This window comes from Nicotiana tabacum, chromosome 16, assembly GCF_000715075.1.
Source record: "Nicotiana tabacum cultivar K326 chromosome 16, ASM71507v2, whole genome shotgun sequence".
NCBI classification, from domain to species: domain Eukaryota; kingdom Viridiplantae; phylum Streptophyta; class Magnoliopsida; order Solanales; family Solanaceae; genus Nicotiana; species Nicotiana tabacum.
In genome coordinates this window covers 126110904-126119348 of record NC_134095.1, presented here as the reverse complement: position 1 = coordinate 126119348, position 8445 = coordinate 126110904, and the positions used below count along the sequence as shown (strand labels likewise).

The 8445-nt window shown below is 37.9% G+C and overlaps 1 long non-coding RNA gene across 1 annotated transcript; it reads right to left on the bottom strand.

Annotated features, from left to right (window-relative positions):
• Positions 1-300: 300 nt before the first annotated feature.
• LOC107768006 (uncharacterized) lies at positions 301-7215 on the bottom strand. Its single transcript, XR_001644055.2, has 2 exons — positions 4947-7215; positions 301-568 (listed from the first exon to the last, which is right to left on the bottom strand). It is a non-coding gene; the product is annotated as an uncharacterized LOC107768006 (long non-coding RNA).
• Positions 7216-8445: the final 1230 nt, after the last annotated feature.

Genomic DNA, 8445 nt, shown 5'->3' with positions numbered 1-8445 from the left:
TACGAAGGTCATATGGCATCATCCTAATTTTACTCTTCTTGCCCCATTTCCTTTTTGATCTTCCTTTCTAACACCGCTTGGTTTTTCATTTCTTTTCCCCTCTTTTCTTTCTGATTATCGCTCTTTTCTTTCCTCTCATTTCTCATGTCCCGCAATTTCATTCTCTTTTTTTTCCTTCTTCTCGTTTTTTTTATTTTTTGAAAAATGATTCGATCGAACCCTATGTAGGTTGCCTACGTATTATGTTCCTCATGAATCAGATCAAGCGTAGTTCTGGAAAAAGTAGTGGACAAAATAAACTAAGAAACAAAAATCTTTTTGAACTTTTCATATATAAACTTTTTTTGGTTTTCAAATACATCATAGGAAGTATGATAACAAAAGACTAGAAAATCTTTACTAGACTGACAGATTCGATACTACGGTACAAGACTAATAATTAAAAGACAACATAAAATAGAGGAAAAAAATAAAAAGTTTCCTCAAGCAGCTCGTGCATGCAATGGTCTTGACTAGAATGGTCCTGGGGTATTTTGTCATGTTCAAACTTTAGCAAATTGCTCCATACCTGAATGGGAAAAATAAGATTAAATAGATCAGTGACTCAAGACACCATGGAATCTCCTATTGGACACATGCAAGGCATAATTTGGCTATTTTTGCAAAATGACCTAAGTGGCTATTAGCGCAAAGTTGACAAAGTTGACCCCTAATACATGAAAAATACTCCATTTAAAGCTCACATGTCTCCAACATCCCAACAATCATGGCCTTAAAAAAATTACTTTGCAGAAATGACCCATTTTGCAAAAATGGCTGATATGGCCAGAAGTGGCTAAAGATGCAAACTCAAAAAGGAAGAACAACAACAACAACGACAACAACAACGACCCAGTATAATCCCACAAGTGGGGTCTGGGGAGGGTAATATGTATGCAGACCTTACCCCTACCCCGAAGGGTAGAGAGGCTGTTTCCAGGAGACCCTCGGCTAAAAAAAAAACAGGAGCCGATATATTAGTACCATAAAAATGCATAATAAATAACAGCAATATAAGAGATATGAAATACAGAATACGAAATACGAAATACGAAATAGATGGCTGGTATAGTAAAACTAGCAGGTAAAGCCCTGCATCAATAGACGACCAATGACATTCTTCGTCTAACTCCTAACTAGCTAGTCTCACTCTATTGTGCTGTAGAAATATTCACAACTTTCCCCTACTTACAACCTTAATGCTCGACCTCCATAATTCCCTGTCAAGGGCCATGTCCTCAGTAATCCTAAGTCGCGTCATGTCCTGTCTGATCACCTCTCCCCAATACTTCTTAGGTCGCCCTCTACCTCTCCGCGTGCCCACTACAGCCAGTCGCTCACACCTCCTCACCAGTGCATCAGTACTCCTCCTCTGAATTTGCCCGAACCATTTGAGTCTTACTTCCCGCATCTTGTCTTCCATGGGGGCCACGCCCACCTTCTCTCGAATATCTTCATTCCTAATCTTATCCATCCTTGTATGCCCGCACATCCACCTCAACATCCCCATCTCTGCTACTTTCATCTTCTGGATGTGTGAGTTCTTTACCGGCCAACATTCAGTTCCATATAACATGGCAGGCCTAACCACTGCTCTATAAAACTTACCTTTTAGTAACGGTGGCACTTTCTTGTCACACAAGACTCCCGACGCTAACCTCCACTTCATCCACCCCACCCCTATACGGTGTGTGACATCCTCGTCAATCTCCCCGATCCCCTGAATAACTGATCCAAGGTACTTGAAACTACCCCTCTTGGGAATGACTTGAGAGTCAAGCCTCACTTCAACTCCCGCTTCCGTCGGCTCAACTCCAAATTTGCACTCGAGGTATTCCGTCTTCGTCCTGCTCAACTTGAAACCTTTAGACTCAAGAGCATGTCTCCAAATCTCTAGCCTCTCGTTGACGCCGCCTCGTGTCTCGTCAATTAGAATAATGCCATCAGCAAATAGCATGCACCATGGCACCTCCCCTTGAATATGATGAGGCAGTGCATCCATCACCAGGGCAAATAGGAATGGGCTGAGCGCAGACCCTTGGTGCAACCCCGTAATAACTGAAAAGTGTGCAGAGTCGCCTCCTACTGTCCTAACTCGAGTCTTAGCTCCATCATACATGTCTTTAATCACCCTAATATAGTCAATCAGGACCCCTTTATCCTCTAAGCAGCTCCATAAGACCTCCTTAGGAACCCTATCGTAAGCTTTCTCCAGATCAATAAACACCATGTGGAGATCCTTCTTCCTATCCCTGTACTGTTCCACCATCCTCCTAATAAGGTGGATATCTTCTGTGGTAGATCGCCCCGGCATGAACCCGATCTGGTTGTCTGAAATAGACACCGTCCTTCGCACTCTCTTTCATGGTATGACTTAGTAATATGGCACCGAGTTGTGGACTCAAGATCCTAAGACATGAGTAATGGAACCACTTTTGTGAAAATAACCCCATTTTGCAAGAATGGCCGATGTGGCCAAAAGTGGCTAGACATTCAAATTCAACAGGAACGGGCCTTGAAGTAAGGAAACAGCTAATTGTGGATTCTAGACTCTCCAAGCACGGTTCAACTAGCCACTTTGCAAAATAGCCCTATTTTGCAACAAAGCCGATGTGGCCAAAAGTGGCTATATATGCAAGATTTGGGTAAGACCCCGTGAAGCCAAGAACCTTAGACTTACTAAGAAAGGCCGTACCCTATGTGGGTTGCCTACGTATCCCGCCCCGAAAGACGAGAATCAGGTATGCGTAGTTCGGGAAGATTAGATATAGGATAGAATTTTAAAAAAATGCATCTAATTTGAAAAAAAAAATTACATATTTTTTTTGTCTTTTTGAAAAAGTTATGAAAAATGTAAAATCTTTTTGGATTTTTTTTTTTTGAATTTTGGAAAATGATGGAAAAGTGTAAAATCTTTTTTATCGGATTTTTCATTTTCAAAAATTTGTGAAAGAAAAATATAACTAGGCCCTACTTGCTTTATTTTCACCCTTCTTTCCCAAACATCGGTCCACCAAATGACCTTTTTACCCTCAAAGATGCAACGTGTATCACATAGGGATGATTGAATGTCCTTTTTGGGCCATGAGCCCGTTTTGACATAATTTGGATAGGCATCCTATAAAGGGACACAGTGCCTAGGACCGAGCCTTGCTAAGTGTAAATGACATTATACAAATAAGCATGACCTAAAGGCTTACCTAAGTTTGAGGGTTCACTAGACAAGGCAATTCGGGGCGGCACGTGGTCGATGCGGCTGCTCTAGCTATCCGCCCACTCCACGCTCCCACGCCACCCCCATAAAGACACGGGTGACTCACAAAAAGGCCGTGTACGCTCAAACTTACTCCGGAAGACTTGTTGCAGAAAAATGACCCGGGGTTATGCAAATGATGACAATTTATAAAGCAGTAACACATAAAGAAAAAACTGTAAACAAATAAGCAACTAACAAATAATAAAACGACATAAACAAAATAAAAATCAAATAAAGCAAACAAAACACATAAAAAAACCTCAATCGAATATCCTAAAAAGCCAACAAGATCAAGTACTAGCTCGAACCTGCAATTCCCCAGCAGAGTCGTCAGAGATGTCACACCCTTTCTTTTAAAAACCTCACTAACCCTCATAAATTAATAAAAAAAATTGTAAAGCTTGAAAAGGATTTTCCAATTAGAAAGTGACAAAATTGTGTTCAAAAGGAAATAACTCGGAGTCGCCACCTGACATTTGTTTCGGTGTGCCAGGTCACCATTTTAAAAATGATTTTCCTTTTAAAAACACTTCGGACTCCAACTTAAGTCTCCACCAGAAATTTGGGTAAAGGGGTTCATTTGACTCGGGGAAAAGGTGTTAGGCACTCCCCAAGTCCCGTAACTAGTACAGTTGCATAGATCTAGTTGGCTTTTAAAATAATCGAATTGAGATAACAAACACAGAAAAGGAAAATAAACACAAAAGAAGCTCGAGGTCGTCCCCACCTAAATGAAAAAAAAACTAAAAGAAGGAAAATTAAAGTTCTAAATTATCCTACGCTACTTCTTCTATGATGTTCACCACGGCCTCCAATTACAAAATACTACGGGACATACCCCGGATAAAAATATATACAAATCCTTCGGGGCATTTTCCGAATAAATTTAACTAAGGGAACGACCTCTCGCCTCGAAATTAACATAATCCTACGGCTTGCCTACCCTAGTTTGGTCGGCCTAAACATGCTCTTAGCGGTTAAGTAATAACATAAAATAATGAAGCATCTTAAGGTCCAACTCATTTTTTACTTAACTTCACCTCCCACGTCCAAAGTCTTGATAATTCATATGAGCCAAACAACAAGGAACAAATTATCCAAAACATATAAATAATGAAAGATCTAACAGTTAACTATTCAAATACGGGACTAATAAATAGCTAGTGGAGAAACAAATAACTACTATTTGAGAAACTAGTAGACAAGGGACATATAGCAAAGGAAAAATGAAATGAAGCGATAAAAAATTGGCCAATTTAACAGAGAATCATGTCTTCAAAACCGTCCCATATTTGTCAACTTAAAGACTACCCACGGATTCATTGGAACAAATATATTGGAATAAAGAACTGTTATTCATTTAGAATGGAGGAGGTCAAATATGTGAATCTAAGACTAATTAATTATTCCTATTAGAATGAAACCTCAAATTTAGCTTAAATAGAGAAAGCACCGTAAAACAAGTCTAACAAACATCAAGAGAGCAATAATATATTTTTTCTAGAAAAATAATGAGATCTAAGTGAGTCTAAGATTATCAACCACAAATCTCTATGGCGTAAAACTATTTATACGGACCGATATCACGGAATAACCTATCATCACACACAAAATAACATTGCAAACAAAGGATAAAGGGATGAGAAGGAACCTCAACGAGCCAACTTATATGGATTTTGCAAGGAATTTAACGCAGATTTGCAACAAACTCTGAAGTAAAGAACTACAACGCAACAGCAGGAATCGTAACTCGGACCGAAACCTCAAACATGAACCCGAACAGCAGCCACGAACAGCCGTATTTTTGTGTTTTCTGATTTTGAAGGAAAACTAAAACTTTAAAGAAACTGATTCCATTTTTTTATGCGAAGAGCTGAAGCGGAGTATCAGAAACTAAAAGAAAATCCTTTCTCTACCAAATTTCCGTCAAGCTAGACGAAAATTTCTTTACCCATGATGTGCGTGCGTGTGTGTATGTGTTTTGTTGGAAAAGGAATGGGTGGGCGTTTGGTTAATGGCGACGGGGCTGGTGTTCTGGTTGAGAGTCACCGACGGCGGACTGGTGAGGCTGAAGATGAGCTGGCCGGCGGCGGCAGTAATGTGAAGGAGATGATACAATCGCTGGTGTTCTTGTATGTGTTAGGTTCTAAAGTCTTGGAGATTAGAGGCAGGGGGAGGGCACCGATCTGCTTCTTTTTGGTTTAGAGATCTGTTGTGCCGTTGGTTCTTTGGTGTGCTAAGGTTGAGGAAGTTATGGTAACGGCTGGAGTCCGGCGATAGGGGCGGCGGCGGCTTCTCTAGTGTCCAAGGTTTTTAGTTCTTGTCTCCTTATGTGTATTAAGGTTGAGAAGAAGATCATCTAGCTAGGGTTCTTTCATGTTGTCTCTTGAAGAAGAAGAAGAAGAAGAAGAAGAAGAAGAAGAAGGGGGCTATGGGTTAAAGAAGAAGGGGATTAGGTCTTGTTGGGCTTAAAAAAATTGGGCCCCTTTCAAGAATTCATTTTTGGGCTAAAATTCTATATAATTGATCTAAGAAAAGGCTAAAAATTTAATCTACTTCTAAAAATACTTATAAGAAGATACAAGTAAAACTAAAAATTAAAGTTGAAATTATTATAATAAACTGTTATATTTAAAATAGAACTGAAAATTAAAGTTGAAACTATTTTTGGTATTTCAAAGATTATATTAAAATAAAATAGGTTCGAAGTAACATATCTTTCTAAAATATCTAATATGTGAAATTAATAGAGAAATATGGAACTATTTTTGTAATTTTTAATTTTTGTTCTTAAAATAAAGTAAAATAGTTAAAACTAGGTAAAATAGCAATATTAGGCCTAAACTAAATATCTAAAAGCTAAAAAGAGTAAAATCTCGGGGAGGGTCAAAAATTACATGTCTACATACTAAAGTGCAACAAAGTAAAAACGGCATGATATAGATATATCAGCAAGAAGGGAGGCATGATATTTGCAAGTTAAAAAAAATAGAAGGCATGGGCAACATAACAACAATTGAGATAGAGAACAAAAACAGAACAACAACGACAAGTCACATAGGAAACATAGGTACAATAGTAACAGCTCAACGTAAGCACATGAACGTATAAACAAGGAAAAGATATCACAAGGAAATCACCTGCACGGAAACACCCTTAGTGCCATGAACTCGTGATAATATAAAAGCATGATAATATAAAAGAAATGACACGGCATCACCCTTCGTGCTTTTACTCTCATCCTCGCTTGATAATATAAGTGAAATGGCAAGGCATCACCCTTCGTGCTTTTAATTTCATCCTTACATAATAATATATATATATAATGGCATGGTATCACCCTTCGTACTTTACACTTTTTCTCACATGATAATGTATATATAGTGGCACAACATCACCCTTCATGCTTTATGCTCTTCCTCTCCAAGTATATATATATCAATGACAAGCAAGGCAGGAAACATGAATAACATCGGGGAGAATGATTAAACGAATATTCCAAATGAACCTCAATCACAACTTTCAAGCCACTAACTCAATAAACTCTCAACAACCTTATTGTTCAAGTATTTCAACAACTCTCAAAAATGATCCTCAACTAAAGTATAGAATCTAATATCTCAAGAATAATGGTCGTAGCGATGTATTAATGATTAAACATTGTATTGGTCAAATTTGGCAACCACGATAACGGATAAGCGAGGCTTGGGACGGAGTCACCACAATACAACGACTGATGGTCGTTGTGGCAAAGGACGATGACCAGAGGCGAGTGGTCGGAATGAAGTCGTTTCGGTAGACTAAACTTAGAAAGAAATAGGTAGAGTATACCTTTGGAATATTCTTTGTATTATACCTTTTAGGATTTTTTGGGGAATGTCCCTTATAAATAGGAGGAGATAGTAAATAAGAAGGGGATTTGTACTTTACACTCTTTCTCACATGATAATGTATATATAATGGCACGGTATCACCCTTCGTGCTTTATGATCTTCCTCACTAAGTATGTCTTCCTCTCCAAGTATATATATATCAATGACAAGCAAGGCAGGAAACATGAATAACATCGGGGGGAGTGATTAAACGAATATTCCAAATGAATCTCAATCACAACTTTCAAGCCAATAATAGTTCAATAAACTCTCAACAACCTTATTGTTCAAGTATTTCAACAAGTATCAAAAATGATCCTTTAACTCAAGTATAGAATCTAATATCTCAAGAATAACGGTCGTAGCGATGTATTAGTGATTAAGTATTGTATTGGTCAAAATTTGACAACCACGATAACGGATAAGCGAGGCTTGGGACGGAGTCACCACAATACAACGACTGACGATCGTTGTGGCAAAGGACGACGACCAGAGGCGACTGGTTGGAATGAAGTCGTTTCGGTAGACTAAACTTAGAAAGAAATAGGAAGAGTATACCTTTGGAATATTCTTTGTATTGTACCTTTTAGGATTTTTTGGGGAATGTCCCTTATAAATAGGAGAAGATAGTAAATAAGAAGGGGATCTGCCCTTTTCGAGAACTGAGAGATATTGTAAGATTGAGAAAAGAATATACAAGAAAGTTGTCTTATTCATATCATCCATACACATATTGTTCATCATTTACCTATAAATCTCAAGATCTCAGTTAGACATTGAATGCTTTAGTTTCCACGTCGCCAGAAAAAGAAAACACTCAATCATATAATCATTGGGTGACTATTCTTCTATACTACAATCCTTGTTATTTCTTGCATTTATTACACGTTTATGATATTGCACATCTTGTCAATCATAGCATTCATCCTATTAGTTTATCTAGAGATTATTAAATTCAACTAATATTCATCCTATTAGTTTATACTAATTAGTTTAGCATTTATTTGCACAAACAAGCATAATGATGGCCATATTAGATGCATCAATTATTTCTCAAAAATCCGCCAAATTTTAATCAAGTTATAATAAGCTAAATCTTGATTTCTAACATTTAATTTCATATTCTTAGTAATCTAGAAGTCAAGTAAGACATAAAGCAAGAAGGTCACACAATTCTACAGGGCACACTTTATTGTATAATTCACCCCTGAGCATGATTAACAATGGTACATGCATATACGCTCGTCACCTTATATACGTACCACCCCCACAAGTAGC